The following is a 17733-nucleotide window of genomic DNA, read 5'->3' as shown; positions in this document are numbered from 1 at the left end:
TCCCGTGAGAAATTATCAAATACCTCTCTGTTATAGATCATTATTATATGTTATTGTCAGCCACTACATCTGGAATTGTGCGTTTTTGCTGATTTTATATATTTGTTGTTTTTACTTTTGAAAATGTTGTACAGCAAGCTGAACAGTAGACAAGATGACGCATTGTAATTTTCTTTAAAACAACGAATGCTTCATTCCTTGAAAGAAATCCACTGAGAAGAAACAGCAAACCGCATTTAAAGTGGCTTTGCCCGTCCAACCAGTGGCAACAGGCAAACATTTTTAATACCAACCCATAGATTTTCTATCACTCAGAATTAACCACAGCTGCATTGGCTAAAGAATTTCATTTTGAATAGTGCTTTTAATCCATTCTGAAAGTGCATTTATATGCAAAATGGGAAAATAAAATAATATATGTGCCCTAAATCTTAGTTTAGCCGTGCGTACAAAATAGCAAGGGTACAGATAATGGTATTTGATGTACAGCAAGAGAGAGGTAAATAGCTTGCCAATCAATATATGATGAGAATCCAGGTCATGTTGCTTATTGATGTGTGAGCCATTAAACTCCAAGGTTATTCTGCATATCACATACAGATATCACAATGTATTCTAAAAGCAATTTTGGGCGGGAACATGATATGAATGAGCAAGTGGTCTGCTGTCTGAAATGCCATAGTGTGAAACACGCTGTCTGAATCTGTTTTCTCCAGGCTTGCATATTTCATATCAGGTTTGCTAAGCGCGGGAGCATAACTACTGGGGGAATTCTAAGGGCCTGCGCATTAATTGGTACTGCTTTTAAATATGCTGGTCCCAGTGGCAGGCTTGCCCCAAGGGACCGAGTATTTCTTACATTCATGGCTCCTGCGTGACTAGCCCTATCCCAAAAATCTGGCGCTGGGATTAAAGGTGAGGCCATTACGACTTCACCTGAGGTCCTTTGCTAATGGCTCGAACGTCCTTAATAGGGGTATAAGTGCCCTTCCCCTCCTCAGATGCCCTTGCCTATGGCTCGGGTTGCCTAACTAGGGGAGCCGGTAATTGCATGCTCATTAATAATAATGAGAACATTGGGTCCAATTTAACATCTACAGTTAACTAAATGCCTATCATACAGCATGAGCTTTGCAATTCCCTTACACTATGTAGAGCATGTTTCTTTTTGTGCATTTCTCTTGTTTAATTATTCTTCGGAATACCTTTGATCTATGCAGCTTAATTATGTTATTCATATGCCGGTCTATGCCTCCATTCAGTAACGTAGAAGCTTGGCTTTTAAAGGTAAACCAAAGCAAGCAGTTTTATGCAGTCTTAATCAGTGGGTGTGCGTTTTCCTGTCTTTTCCTAAATCTGCCAGCCACCTGTTGTCTCAAGAGAACTCGTTGTCTCCTTTTACCTGAGTATTAAGTGTTATGGCAGATTACATCGGCTACAATTGATCCCTTTGACTAATCTAATGTTCTCCATAGACCTTTTCACAAGAACACACTTCTTTCATTGCCTAACAAGCCCATGATTTAATATACTAGTGAATTATTGACTGCACGAAAGAATGTCTGATTGAATGCATCCATTAATTCATTTGTTAATGAAAGCATTAAAAACGTGCCTAAACTGGATTCGCAGCACAAATAGTCACATGACTCATGCAGTCTCTTAATCTCATCCTAGTAAATCTCATATTGTCTTTACGACATCTTTTGTGATATTGAAGACAAAGTCATATCCAGCAGTCTAGCAGAAAAAAATAACATCTTAGGTATGTGGACATTAAAAGAGATTAGGCCGCATGTTATGCTATTGTTAGACCTGGGATCCTTGGCGTGGTTTCCTTGACTTTTTGACTCCTGACCTCCTGTTTTTCTGGCTTCATTTTTGCTGGCCTTTGGATTCTGGGCACTTTACCACTGCTAGATAGTGCCAAAATGCATATCCTCTGTGCAGGCTTAGCCACAGTTGACATATTCAATTTATCTATAAGTTCCCAGTAATGTGCACTATATGTGCCCAGGGCCTGTAAATGAAATGCTACTACTGGGCCTGCAGCACTGATTGTGCCACCCAGTCAGTAGCCCTTTAAACATCGCTCAGGCCTGCCACTGTAGAGCCTGTGTGTGCAGTTGTAAACTGTCATTCCTACCTAGCAAGTTAAACAATTTTCCAAGCGCAAACCTTTCCTTTTATTACATATAAGTGACCCATAAGGTAGGCTGTAGGAAGCCCAATATGCAGGGTGCAGTGTATTTAAAAGGTAGGGCATGTACTTTTGAGTTTTACATGGCCTGGTTGTGAAAAACGGCTAAATTTGTTTTACCCTACAGCAGGGCCTTACTCTCCCATAGGTTAACATTGCGTTTGCCTTGGTGTCTCCGAACTCACAATTTAAAATCACAATTTATGGTGAAGTCGGATCTTAAATTGTAAATCTGACATTGCCACTTTTAGAAAGCTGGCATTTTCTAACTTTAACCATTCTGTCCCTCTACTTATCTCCGAATACACGTCTGGGTTGGGTGACATATGGGACTTGTTCATTCCTGACAGTCACACAAAGGGAGCTGGGATGTGACATTTGCAGGCTGATGGCCCATCACCAGGCTGCTGGGCCTTCCTGAGGTAGATTGAGAGGGAGGAGCTGACACTTGCACCTGAATAGAGTGTCTGTCCCCACACAAAGAGCTGCATAACCCCTGTAGTGTGTCAAGAGCCAGGCCAGGAAAGGTAGGGGCATTGTGATCTTCAAAGGCCCCTTTGATTTCTCCCCAACTTCAAAGGCACATTTGGATATAGGTACTGGACCCTTGACACCACCAAATCAGAACTCTACTGAAACCAGGTACATTCTGCCTGGAAGAAGAGCTGCTATGCTTTAGGAGGGACAGCCACTTTACTACTTGCTCAGATGGTGAATTGGAATGGATGTTATGTGTTTTGTCTGAGAGGAAGAGCATCAGCTGTGTGTTGTTGGAGTAGGATAGGATACTGATTTCTTGGGTGTAGATGATGACTGTGTTGAAAGTGTCAGACTGAATGATGAGACTTTGGTTTTTAATGACTGTGTGTTATCTGTTTGTATGCGTTTTAGTGTGTGATGCTAAGTGTGAATTCTCGCATAGTTTCTTTTTAAAGGTAATCCAAAAGTGACAAAAACGAATTAGTCTGGGGCAACAAAGTATTACCACTTTAACAGTCATGGTTTTTATAACAAATGTTGGCATCTCTTGACTAATTATTATAGAAATTACCAGTCAGTGCCCTTGCCTATTTTAAATCAAATCTGATGATTATTGTACCCTGCCAAATGCAAACCTTTTCTTTGTGGGGAATTGTATGTTAATGCAACATAGCAGAGGTGCAGCTGGTTTTTAAAAAATGGTGTTCGAACATTGAGTGTTACTTCTCGTCCACTCGACTGAATACTACTAAGAAAGATTTGAACAAAAGCTTTGCTTGGCGAGACTGAAAAAAACTTTGCTCCCATTTGACTCTATACATAGCTCTTTGTTCAACAGAAAAAGCAACTACCAACAAAAGGTTCCGATTTGATCTTTCTGCCAGGTCAGCATCAAAAGCGCTCGACTAAGATATCTTATTTCAGCTCGTCTGCACACACAAATGTCCAGCTGTGGGACATCCTCTTATTAAATTGTGAATTAGAGGATTTAGTTTTCTCTTGTGAATAATATTGCATGCAATGAGGTGTGCAAAGCAAGGAGCAGTCATGTGGGGAAGGGTCGCAGTCTCCTTTTTCATCCAATAGGAAACATCAACATGGAATACATAACATTCATATGTTTATTATGTAATGTATTTAATATGCAACTTCTGTATATGTTAGCAAATGCGAACCTATGTTTTCTTCATTAAATATCATAAAGTGCTCAGTGCTTTCCACATGGTACTGGTGTCAAAAAGAAAAAGTAGTCAAATAAAGCACTTACATGGACTGCTGAATTTGCAGGAAATGTTGGCAGATGAAGATGGTGGAAACACTTTGAGAAGCATAATGATTCTACGTTTAGAATCATATGATGCACATAAATTCTATAACCAATCAAACCCCTAGTTTTCCAATTTGATTTGAAGTTGTAATCATGAATTGTTTTCACCCAGATAGAATATAGTTACCTCTTTTAGTTTTGCTGCAGGTCCTTTGTACTGCTGTCTACTGGCATACAACAGCTCCTTTCTTTGATTTTTATATCACCGTCTCTTGTGTCGGTTACTTAGCCACTTTCACTATCATGCTGTGCCATTGTTGAGGTTATGTACATGTGTGGATCTGGGTGTACTATATGATATGGCCGTGGGACCTTATTGTGGAGTATAAACGCAGATACCGTCTTGGGTCCAGTCAATATCATTTACTCATCCTTAGCTCATCCCTGGGTAGCTGTGGCTGTGAACAGTAAGGCTTGACAACGTAATTTACTGGCACATTTATGAAAATAATAGTGCAGGCTGCCCTGCATCACTGGGAAAGTTCAGGAATTTGCCATTTTTATACAATATGGTGTACTATTGCCCTTTCCCCTTGTGCAGGTGCCATTTTGGCTGGTGAGTACCAATGCAGGCACCCTTGCATAATTTTGGAGGGGGCCTCCGTTGCATGCAGGATTGTTTTTGTGCAGGAAGGGGCACCTTGCTGCACATAAACAATCCTGAGAGGGTGCTTCCTCTTCTATGTGTGCTGCAGAATGCAGCACATGTAGAAAGAGGATACAAAAATGAGGAGAAATAAAGATTCTCCTTATTACACCTCATCTGAGGAGGTATACAATTTTGATGCATTCCCAGGTTTAGAAGTCATTGTAAATCTGAGAATGCATCAAAAACATGGGAGTTGCCCGGTAACACTGACTACAATTCCCATGGAACGCCTCCCTCGCACAGAGTAAGACAACTCAGTGGTTTGCCTTATTCCAGATTTATGAAGACATTTGAAACCACACAATGTGGCTTTGCATTGCTTCATAAATCTGACTTAGAGGCTTGCATCACACCTGCACTACTTTGTGTGACACAAGCCTCTCATAAATATGCCCCTTAGTGTGAAGCATTTAACAGCACTAAACAATGAAATAAGTAAATCGCACACCAATGAAAATACATGGCAGAAATTGAGAGCATTTCAAATTTTTAGAGACCTTGATCAGTAAAATCCACCAGAGGGTTCCAGAGATACAGATTTTAGAAGCTTTTATCACTTTTAAATGCAACTGCAAACAAGGATTGGTCAACAAAAAGTTTGGAACTTTTTCAAGGGTTTGGACCAGTTAATGAGGATACTCCGGCCCGAGTTGGGTGACCATATTTGACAGGGACGAGGTCTAGAGTTCCAGTATGGATGCTTTGGACAGTTACCTGGCCACCAGAGTATTTCTAGAGCAGATTTCAAACTCTACAGCATGACCGCGACAGTCATTTGAGTGGCCCTGATGCTTCTGGATGCAAGCAAAGATGCTCATAAGGGGGGGGGGGGGGCTAGGTGGCGCACTTGCGGAATGGCTGCCTCTGGGTGAAGCTCCCGCGGTCTGATGTCATAATCCGCTCATTTATCCTTCTTCAAGGCCAGATATCATCCTGAACTATAGGGCACTGACGTGGAACGGCTTGGTGTACAACTCGGGCGAGCCCTGTGAATAATGGTGGAGCGGGGAGCCGGTACGAGGAGGAAACGAACCTGACCGGCGTCAGCGCCTGCCTGACCAAAGCTTGCGCTGGGCGAGGCATATCTGCGGCAGGCCGCTGCGCTCACGTGGCGCGTGGGCTGCATCGGACTGCAGATTGCGACTACGGAGGTGGGGACAGGCCGCAGGAGAGCGGACTGCCCGCTGAGACGCCGGAATCCGAACGGAGGCACGAGGAGGTACGGACTGCTGCGCCTGAAACTGGTAGGAGCTGTGGGCGGCGAGCACGGAGCGCATCAGGGGCCTGGTAAGGACGCGCACTGCGCGCACTGGCGAAGGCCTGAGTCCGGCCTGGAGGAGCTTGAGGGGGAGTAGCGATAGAGCCTTGGCCCGGTCATCGGAGGGCTGCCCGCATTAAAGAGAGCCCGGAGGCCGGACTGACCGGGGTGCTGTCAGGAGCATTGCTGTCTATGCGGTTCCGCCGAAGTGCTTTGGGGCTGAGCTGACGCTGCGGCTGATACGTTGAGAGGCGACAGGGAGCGCCATCTATGCCCCTGGGGGCTCGGCCGAAGCTGAAGTAGACGCGCGGAGACCTGAGCATAGCCCACATAATATCCCCTAGACGCCGCGTGGAGCTAAGTCCGCGCAGAGTCTTGACACACGGCGCACAGCGCCTAGACAGCGTAAATACGATAAGGCAAGTTAGAGGAAGGCTGTCCATATGTCACCTGTGTGAGGGCTGTGTGAGGCTGGCGGGGAAGCCGCGGACGCCGCGAATCGCCTGCTGTGCAGACCCAGAGGAGCACTATACTCAATACCTGCGGGGTCCTGGTCCCCACGCGGCAGCATGATGATAGGGTACTGCCCCTTGAGTGGATGGTGAGTGGGGCCTGTAGGAGATCCCCCTGAGCGACCTACGACGCAGCGCGGAGGGGTGAGGAGTGCTGGATGGGGCCTTTATGCGAGAAGCGTGCATTGCTGGGAACTGCCACTGGTCATCTGTACAACCATTGCAGAGTGCGGCACTGCCAAACCACGCTGCGCGATATCTTGGAGATACTATATAATAGGGAGGCACCCCGAACGCACCGCGAACCAAGGCGCCCTGGTCACTGGCTGGTGGGAGTATCCAGCGACAACTTAGGGACGACGCTCGGAGTGGAGAGACCTGTGCGGTTACCTGATCCCTCTGGGCACCTGGGAGCGCCATACCGCGAATTGGAGAGATGGGGAAGACAGACCCTCGCCAGCCTCGGCTCCAGTTTGAGGCGAAGAAAAACTCCAAGTCACTTCCGTAGGGCAGTGCCGAACCCATGGCAACAAGCACTCGAGACATGCCGACGGACCCTGACGCGGACATGAAAACTATCCTTCTGGAAGTGCGACAGGGAATAGCCACAATTGCGGGTAAAATGGACGACATGAACACACGTATGGATAATATTGTACGCAAACTAGATGGGCATGAGCATCGGCTCAAGGAGGCTGAGCAGCGCATTTCGGAATCGGAGGACGCCGCGACGTGCACGCAGAATACGGTCACTCAAATGGACAAACTACTGAAAGTCATTGCAGCCAAAAGCGAGGACATGGAAGCGAGAAGCCGGCGCAATAACATCCGCCTCCTAGGAATACCCGAAACTACCAACACAGGTCGGATGGAGCTATATGTTGAGAAACTGCTGATGGCGACAATAGGGGCAGAATCCTTCTCCTCTCAGTTTGTGGTGGAGAGAGCGCATCGGTCGCTGGGCCCAAGGCCACCGGTAAGCGGAACACCGCGACCCATCATCTCCCGTCTCCTTAACTATGGAGACCGCGATGTGGCCCTCAGGATGGTGCGGGAGAAAAAACAGCTCCAATATGAGGGAATAAATTTAACTATATACCCGGACTTCACCGCTGCGGTGCAGGAGGACCGGCGAAAGTTCCTTCCTGTGAAACAAAAGCTCCGGCAGGCACAAATCGACTATGCACTGCTCTACCCGGCCCAGCTCCGCATCACCCACCAAGGCAAACAATCATTCTTCACCAAACCACAGCAAGCTGAGAATTTTTTGAAACAATTAAGACGCCAGATTAAAGGGGAACAACCTGTGGCAGGTTCCCTGTCGCCTTCCACATCGGACATTGACTGATCAGGGAGAGGTGAAGCTGGCAGATGATGGCACCCAAAGTGTAGGTTAGTGACACTACTCACCTGAGTGAGTGGCAGGAGCTGCTGGACGAGGTGCCTCCCCACGTCACATAGCTCCCTGGCTCTGGCACTGGAGAACTCTTATGACCCACATCGGACACCCCTGCCTTCCTCATGGGGTACAGAGGACTCTTGTGTGCCACTGAGAGGGCAGGTGCTACTTGTGCGCTACCTGGTGATCAACCCCACCTGGGAGATCCCTGTGTGTGCTGGTTATTTTGGTAGATTTCTTCTGACACCAAGCAGAGTGTTTTAGCCCTTGTTGTAGTGGGCTACTTTGGGAGGCGAGAGGGGGGAGGGAATAGTGGTACTGGCAAGTTTGGGATGCTTCAGTGGGAGGAGGGTGAGGGGGTAGTTAGAGGGACTGTTTTAGAGTTAAGGTTGATGTTCTTAGACAGACAAATATGCAACTGTACAGCTGTAGACGACGAGACACCTAATCAGATACGAAAGGCTCCTATAACTGCTCATGGACGGCACGCAAGGCAGGTCACTTGACAATTGTATGGGGATATTGTCCTGGAATGTTCGGGGGATGGGGGACCCTAGAAAGAAGAGACAAATACTCTCCTATTTAGATCGGCATAACATTAGCATAGCGTTCCTACAGGAAACACACTTCGCTCCACAAGATAACATCTCATATGCGGGGAGATGGGCGACTTACAGACTATTCTCCTCATACTCCTATTCTCGCGGAGTTGCCATCCTCGTTAAGCGCAATACGCCCTTCGTGCCTCAGGGGGAGTTTGTGGATCCGCAGGGAAGATATGCGATGGTGTGGGGGAGGATGGGAGCTGATACTTACACGTTGGCGAGCTGCTATGGCCCGAATGTAGACAGACCAGACTTCTTCACTGTCCTATGGGGTAAAATATTGGCGTTATGTACCACGCATGTCATTTGGGGAGGAGATTTTAATGTAGCTTTCGATCCCGACCTGGACAGATCCACAGCGCTTCCACATCACTACAATCGCACACAGGCGACGATGCGGGAGATTATGGAGGAGGGGAGATTGATTGATACTTGGCGTTACATGCACCCACACTCTGCGGAGGGCACGCACTTTGTGGCAGGCGCGGGGTCATGGGCCCGAATAGACTATTGTCTAACATCCAGAGGCTTAGGGCCGTACATTAGAAGTGTAGGCTACCTGCCGCGCACATATTCAGACCACTCACCAGTGCATCTTATGCTCGACTTGCGGGAGGGGAATGGAGTAAAACGGGCGTGGCGATTGCAGCCCACAGAATTGCTGGACGCGTGTTCCACGCTGAGCTGGAGGAGGAAAATAGGGCTTTTTTCAGAGAAATAGAGGCTCTGTGAACTCGGTGGAGATTGTATGGGAGGCATTTAAGGTCACGATCAGGGGTGTATGCATGTTAAAAAGCTTTGGAGTGCTCCGAGATATCCGAGTGAGACTCCAGAGGTTAGAAAGAGAGCTGAAGGCAGTGGAGGTGCAGATGACTCGGGAGGCCGGAGGGCAGGCGCACGCGGAGTTCAGGGACAAGCTATCGGATTACACTGCCACAGCAGATCGGGAATCCAGGTTCCTGGGGAGATACTGGCAGGCTCGTAGATACGGAGAGGGTGAACACCCGGGAAGGGCGTTAGCGGAAGCCATCCAGAAACCTAAGTTCTCCAACTATATTCTTGAAATAACAGACTTGAAGGGGGAAAGGTACCGGGACACGGGAAAGGTGCAGGAGGTATTCGTAGACCATTATGCTAAACTGTATGCGACGCAGTGCGGAGACCCCTTAGAATTCGAGACGTTCCTGGGTGATGTTGCATTGGGATGGTTGGAAGATCACCATAGAGAGTTCTTATGTGCTCCGTTTGAGATAGATGAGGTTCGTGAAGCGATAATGCAGCAGAAATCCGGCAGGGCGCCGGGGCTCGACGGCCTCCCTGCTGAATTCTATAAAACGTATGTGGATCTTATGGCCCCCATTCTGAAAGAACTTTATGAGGCGGCCCTTGAGGAGGGCTCACTACCCCCCTCCATGCGCGAAGCCCTGATCACGTCGATCCTAAAGCCTGGAAAGGAACCACAGTTTTGTACATCCTACAGGCCACTATCGCTTCTTAACTGTGACACCGAGATATTGGCGAAACTCATGGCGAATCGAATCCTCCTACTCATAGGTAGGCTGGTCCTGCCGGATCAGGCGGGCTTTATTCCAGGGAGGGCAACCTCGCATAACCTTCGCACGCTTTGTTCGATTTTGCAGAATGTCTCGCCGGAGATCCCGCTGGCTGCGGTATTCCTAGACGCTACTATAGCGTTTGATTCCGTTGAATGGGATTATCTATTTGGTATTATGCTTCGCATGGGCTTTCCCCCGGGATTTATGTCATGGGTGCAGCTGCTTTACCAGAAACCCACGGCTAGGGTGCTCGTGAATGGACGAGTCTCGCCTGCATTTCCCGTGACAAGGGGGACTAGACAGGGATGACCACTGTCCCCCCTCCTGTTCGCTCTTGCGATTGAGCCCCTGGCGTGCAGATTACGGCAACATCCCAACGAAAGAGCGCTCAGATGCCCCTTACGGCAAATATTGATCTCAATGTACGCTGATGATCTTACTCTATATGTTCGAGATCCCCAAACTAATCTCAACCCCCTACTACGTGAATTTTAATTTTTGGGAAACTCTCTGGAATCCATATTATCTGGGAGAAATCGCAGGTGTTTCCCTTGACTCCGGCTGTGGTCAAGTTCCCACTGGATTATCCGCTCACGTGGTGTGACACAGACCTGAGATACCTGGGGAAACAGGTCTCGGGAGATAGAGCGGAAATGATCCGTCTCAATTACGGCACTGCCATGAGTCGGCTTACTGACAATGTCACTCGCTGGATTGCCTTGCCCCTATCAATGGCAGGCCGAGCTTCATTAATTAAGATGGTGATATTGCCGCAGTTCCTATACCTATTTCTCAATCTCCCCTACTATCCGGGACGCCCCTTTTTTAAAACATTGAGATCTGAGCTAATACGGCTATTTTGGGGGGGCAGGCGGCCGCGGGTCCAGTGGAAGGTGCTTACCAAACCGGCACTGAGTGGAGGATTCGACATCCCGGACTTTGAGCTATACCATGCCTGCGCCCAAGCCCACTACGCCTACTACTGGGTGCATCAGCCGGACTGCATGCCACAAGTGGCGGCGGAACACTGGCTGGTGGACCCGATTCCTCTGAATGGAATAATACATGCACACTCTTACCCTAGAAACGCTGCGCCAACCACAATCACGAGCACTGTGGACGCATGGCAGTATGTTCTGAGGACTCTGGGGGCATCGACCCTTTATTCCCCGATCTTGCCCTTGACGTATCACCCCCGGCTGTCACTGCTGCAAGAAACAGGTTTAAGACAATTATGCGCTCGAGTGGGCAGACGAACCTGGGGAGATCTGTTCTGCGGTGGTAAATTTTGTACGATGGCTCAGTTTTTTGGTGCCACACAACACACCCCTTTAGACATATTTTTGTATGTAAGACTGCGACAGGGCATGCGGGACATTCTCCCGACCTTCCCACATGAGCCAGAGATACTAAAGCCTTTGCACCAGATGCTGCAGAGCGAGAGTCCTGGACACCTGGTGTCCAGTATGTACCGCACGATCCGAACGGAATGTGAGACCCCTTGTGATAAAGCGCGGACGCACTGGTCGGCTGACTTGAATAGGGACATTACGGATGAGCAATGGCGATACTGCTGCTCGCAAACTACGGATATCTCGGCAAGTGCCAGGTTGCGTATCATTCACTATAAATTTTTGCAGCGTATGTACTGTACCCCGGCAGGGATGTGACGCTTTGGGCTGCGGGACACTGACCGCTGTGATAGGTGTGGAGGAATGGGAGCTGGGTTTCTACATTTAGCCTGGGAGTGCCCGAGGGTGAAGGAATACTGGGGACAAGTCTTTGAAGCGCTCTCGGCGATGACGGACTTACTGATCGATTGTGACCCATTAGTTGCACTACTCGGATACACTAGACAAATCCCAAAAGCGCGGCGTCGATATGTCTCACTCTCGCTGTTGCTGGCGAAGCGCAGGGTTGCCTGCAGGTGGGGTAGAGGGCGAGCCCCCAAATTTAAGGAATGGATGGCGGACCTGGTGTATTGCCAGGAACAACTAATCATATATGCGGAAACGTTACCCTGCGCCTCAAAGCCGAGAGATATCTGGGGTCCCCTAACGCAATACTTGCAGGCTCGAGCTGGAGGTTCCCCCCCCCACCCGACCCAATAGTGGCAGAGAGCAGTGGTAGAATCTCCCCCTTGTAGGCAACTGCTGTATTGGAACCCGAAGTGTTGATGGTGCTTCCTCGTCTGGCGGTTGCGGGAAGGGGCATGCTGCAGTAATGCACTAACCTTGGCAATGGGCAATATACTGTATATATAGGGCCAACGAACTGTTCCCTCTGAAGAGACAATGTTAATAGGGGTCACACAGTGATATGTACTTTATCTAGCTACGGCCTAGCTGACATGAAACATGTGCCCCATGGGATGTACCCGTACATGTGATCGGCCATTTAAGGGAAAGCTATCAATGAATGCAGTCATGGTCGTTTGCCATCCTGATTATGTACTTCTGTATCTGGTGATCCTGCATTATGTATACGTTGCTATGTCTGTGCACTGTATGTACTGCTGTTGCATTGAAATTTACAAAAAAAAAAAAAAAAAGATGCTCATAAGGATTCTCAGCTTGTGATGTGGCCAACATGGGTATCTCGGTGGTGGTTCCTCAGACCACAGGTGTTGTGGGGCAACTTTGGCCCCGGAGATCGGGGTCCCTCAAAGTCCTCTTTATTGCAGTAGTCGGACAGCTGATGCTGCACTACTGGTCCTGTAGCAAAGCAATTGTATGCAGATTTTTTGGTGGTAGCTGGTATACTGTTGGTGCAATAAATCCAGACCTTGATAGCACTCCCAGGTCCGGCAGACTTGGGTGCAAAATTTTGCTATCTTGGATTGTCTCTTTATTGTGCCCAGTGACTGGTAGTGGTAAAACTTCTGCTGTGGCTACCAGCTTGTCCATTTGGGCTCTTTCAGCTCTTGTTGTCCTGGAGCTGGTTCCAGGAGATCAGCACACTGATGCACAGGTGTCACTGCTGTTGGTGAAGGCAGGAAATCAACTTTTCCCAGTGTCAGGAACTGTAAGCACAGTCTCATTCTCACTTGCCCAAAAGTGCAGCTGGTATAGCCAATGGTGCAACCTCTCCTTGTGCAGATAAAAGGCATGGCAGTTCTTATTCAGTCCTCTTCTTTTCTCCAGCATGAACTAAGGGGCAGAGTGCCTGGGTTTCCCTACGTATCCCAGGAAAGTGCCCTGAGGGGGGCACACCGTCACTAGTAAATGGGCTTCTGTGTACCCTCCTCTCTAGTGATGAAGTTCCTGTGATGTGTGGCACTTGGATATCCCAGAGTGCCTCATTCTTGCCCCCATCAAGATAGCATTGCCCTTCTTTGGTTGTCGGGAGCAGGGTAGCCCACCCTAGAGGTGTATCTACCTGTGGGCCACACGTCCACGGGTAAACTGGTTTGTAAACAGGTTTCCCTTCCTTGGCTCTGTCTCTTAATTGTTTGCAGGAACAAAAGGCATCCAGCTCAGGGATGTTGTCACATGCTGCCTTTCAAATGTGGCTTCACCTTTGAACCCTGCCTTTTGGGCTACCACCCTGAGTGGCCATCCTGGGAGAGGAGGCCACACCTTGCTCTGTGGCGGCACCTGCCTTGGTTCCTGACTCTGGGAGTCCTTCATACATCTCCACTGGCAGTCAGAAATCTGGCTAAGAGCCAGTCCCTTTGTTAGGACTCTGAACTAGCTGGAGTGCACAGTGGGCAACCTTCTACAAGTTGCTCAACTTTACTAGTAACTTTAAATATGGCCTGGAAATCAGGTCGGATTTAATGCCACAATTAGTTTGATGCCTTACTTGACCCTGTTACGCAGTGCCATTTAGAAGTTAGCCAGGCTGGGTGCTAGCCGGTAACCCTGTGTTAGCCAATGGGCTCCTAACCTTTCACAGCAAACCAACAATTTGGAAGGGTTGCTGCTAAGACATATTCAAAATAATATGTCCTACTTAATAATATATAGCTCCCTGCCATAGGTCTTCCTTAGGGGAGAGTTACATATAAAATATATATCCTTAAGGGAATTGTTGGCTTTTCCATTAGGTGTAATGGCAAAGAGGAGCTAACGTTCTAAAACACTGCCCTTTCAGTCTGCAGTGGCAGGCTGGAGTCCATCTTGTCAATGTCACATGCAGGGTGGCACAAACAGTGCTGCAGCCCTGGGTGAACATTCTGCCTTACATGCCCTTGGTAACCTGTGTCCCATATACTAGGGACTTATAAGTAAGTCAGTCCTTGTCAATTGGGTGTATCCAATTAAACATATCTTTTGTAATGGGTCAGAACACCGGGACTGAGGTCTGGACAGCAGGCCTCAGTGCATTTTCAAAGTCAAAAAACCAGCAGCTAATAGTTCAAATGTGGCAAAAAGTAGGTGGGAAACCTGCACAAAAGCCTGTTCCCTTACAGGACAACTTTTCTGATCAAAATGTTTATCTTGTTGTAAAGTTGATCACATACATACAAATAATAAGATAAATATAAATAAATAAATGTACTTTGATGTTACATTGTATCTCTATGAGAACTTTGCATATTTTGAAGGTTTGGTGCCTGTCTTGTCACCAATTGACAACTACATAGCATCCATATTGGCCAGCATGCCGTATATATATTATACTTGTCCAAATGTAACATAAGGCCTTGCCAAGTATGTACAAAAATGCTTTTGCAAAATACCTAACAGAGTGAACACTTATGCATAGCCAAAAAGAAGCAATTCACCAACTAACATGCTGGTAAATACAGTCTTATGACTTTAATGTGTTATAAATAACCAGGCCTGCTATTATCCAAATCACTGTACTACTTTTGCCCTCCTAAGAAAGATAAAAGTCTCCGTCATTGATTTAGGATGTGAGCCTTTGTACTGAACGGAGCTTCATACATATGAGCTAACTAACCCTCTTAAGACCTTTGCAAAGAAAAATCAATAATCACATAAAAAGAGCTCAAGGGTTGAATCACATATTGTGCACGTGGAAAGGCACACATTTTTTGAAAATATGGGGGCTCTCTGAGGAAGATCAAAGTCCATGGTTGTTTCCATGGTTTTGAGCCTCTTACTGTGCCAAACATTTTATGAACTAGAGATAGGTCTCAAAACATTTGTAGACTGACACTGTTACATATCCTTAGTGGAAAGTAGCACAGATCTGAGACAAACACTTGTAACTGCTGCATCATGAATGCGGACTTGAAGTGTTGGCAATGTGTACTAAGAATCTATATGCATCTTAAGCAGAAAAGGAGCAAAGTACATCCCGTAACACAACACAGCAACACTACAAAAACGCAGTACCATATTGCACCAACACAAAAGAAATGCAGCATAAGAAAACAACAAACAGCATACAACACAATAACAAAATAAAGTAATAATGAAATTACTAACACAAGAGTACAGCACACAAGCAAAACACAAATTCACACCAATGGAGCACAATAACAAAAGTTGATAAGGTTGAGAATAGAGCAGTTTTTTATTGATTGATGGAAATGTGAAAAAAATTAAATTGGAATTTTCTATGATTTTTGTTGCAGATTCAAAAGAAATGTGAATGGTTTTAATTATGCACAAAGTAACATTTAAATAACAAAGTAAACAATACCAACAGATGAGCACAACAACAGAACACACCAAGATAAGAACACACCAAAGCAAAAAATATACTACAGTATACACAATAGTACAACAGCAATACAACCCCACATCAGCAGTACACAATAATAAGTACTCAACAACAACATGTTAAAACAATCATGCACATATACAAAAAAGGCACAATGCCAAAAGCCAACAACAAAGCCTCAGCATAACCAGACAATTGTGTTTTATTTTGGTTTTCTGGATAATTTGCATTATGTTTTAGTGTTGGGATGGTCTTTTTGGATGTGTTATGCTGTTATTGTGTTTCACTGTGGTTAGACTCTTTCTTGATTTGTGATGGCATATGGACAATATGTGGTGCTACTGTGTTGCAATGGGTGTTGTATTGTTTTATTATATCCATGCTTTCAAATAGCTGCTCCAAATGCACTTTATTTGATCCTGTGTGAAACCTTTAATATTGATGCAAATTGTACAGATTATTTTACTATCCATTTCAATGATTGAGAAATAGCAAAATTATAACATAGTTTCTTCAGTATAGCACAGAAGTATGAACAGCTATTGCTGCACGGCTGCTACCCATACCTTTTTCACTTGACAGAAAGAATTTTAGCACATCTTGGCATTGCTGCTATATTTACAATAAAAGAGTATTTAAACTTATAATAGGAAGCAGGTATTATGGTATATTAAATACATTCACCTATTTCCATTTCATACCGTTTAGTGAAATGACTCAAGAAAGTGTGATAGAAAGACTGTAAGGGCTGTCTGTCCTAGAATTAATAAAGCTGTTACTACTTATATATTTTTCTTCAAAACACTACCCATAACATTTTAGATAAGACAATGTCTTTGTTGCTAGAATCAAATTTGAATGCAGATATAACAACATCAGATATTATGTTCTGCATTATTCAAAATGTTCATTGAAGTTGCAAATGTTTTGTGTTTATATGAATTTGATGATATTTTCAATATCCCAGAAAAAGGCAACTAACACCAGTAATGGGCCCCCAACTTTGGAGAGCTGAAAGCAAATTGAAATGTGAATTAACCTACCTTCATTGAAGGGACAATCTAGGTATCACATTGTAGAATCCTGTGTGTCCTCATTCCCTGTATGTCTAAACTGGTGTCTGGAATGCTGAGAGTGTGTGATGTGGCTAGGAGATATGGACATTTGGAGGGAGGATGGAACTGTGACAGGACCTCTATGCTGTTGCTGTAACCTAAGGGCTTAGCATGAAATAAAGAACATACCTCATACCTAAATTGGTCCAGGCTCTTATATGAAAATCCTGCCTTCTAACTACAACATTTTGGTCACAAATTCTTGAAGTTCAGCACAGAAGATTCAGATAGACTCTGGAAGCAGTTGGGAGCCATCTTTGGTAGACAGGGTGACATGCTGTGAGAAGTAAAACAACCCTATGACCATGGAGGACTAGTCTGGGGCCTCTTACGCTCAAATCTACCATCAAGCAGTGTCAGCACCTGCTGCTCGGGAGGATAAGCTTACTGAGGATGCAGGACAAGGTTTGGCAAACTCTGGCAATGACAAGAAGCCAGGTGAGCAGAGTTATAAACTGAGGTGATGCATACCAATGAATAGTTCTAAGCTTAAGGACAATGCTATAGTGTTATAGGGAAGCACGGTGAAGGCTGTGGTGTTGAGACAGTGGAAAGAGGTGGAAAATCTTCTTTATAGTAAGCATAACTCTAAGATTACCAATGGAGCTTCAAGTAGTAGTAAGTTCCACAATGACTTAAGGAGCAGCGTTGGTGAGTGTGCAGTATGATTTCTCACTTAAGTTGACTGTCGCTCAGGCTAATCCATGCCTTTGGAGGGTCCTGTGTGCATGTCACATATTGTACAACACCCAGCGCAGAGTGACAACAGAAGGTGACACAAGTTCTGCTAGCACTGTGGTAAGGTGTTGGACAAAGTACTTGTGACAATGTGCAGGATCAGGTAAATTGAGACTCTCCTCTCAAGTGCTGTGTGTTGTCCTTGTGAAGCTGTAGATGTTGCATGTTGTTTTTGACACTCACAGAATTCATATTATTCTATGTACCTATGTTAAGAAATGTGCCTTGTATTTTACTAACTTTGAGGTTTATTAAGT

This window comes from Triturus cristatus, chromosome 8 (assembly GCF_964204655.1).
Source record: "Triturus cristatus chromosome 8, aTriCri1.1, whole genome shotgun sequence".
In the NCBI taxonomy this organism is placed as follows: domain Eukaryota; kingdom Metazoa; phylum Chordata; class Amphibia; order Caudata; family Salamandridae; genus Triturus; species Triturus cristatus.
The sequence above is the reverse complement of the archived record's forward strand: the minus strand, read 5'-3'. Positions refer to the sequence as shown.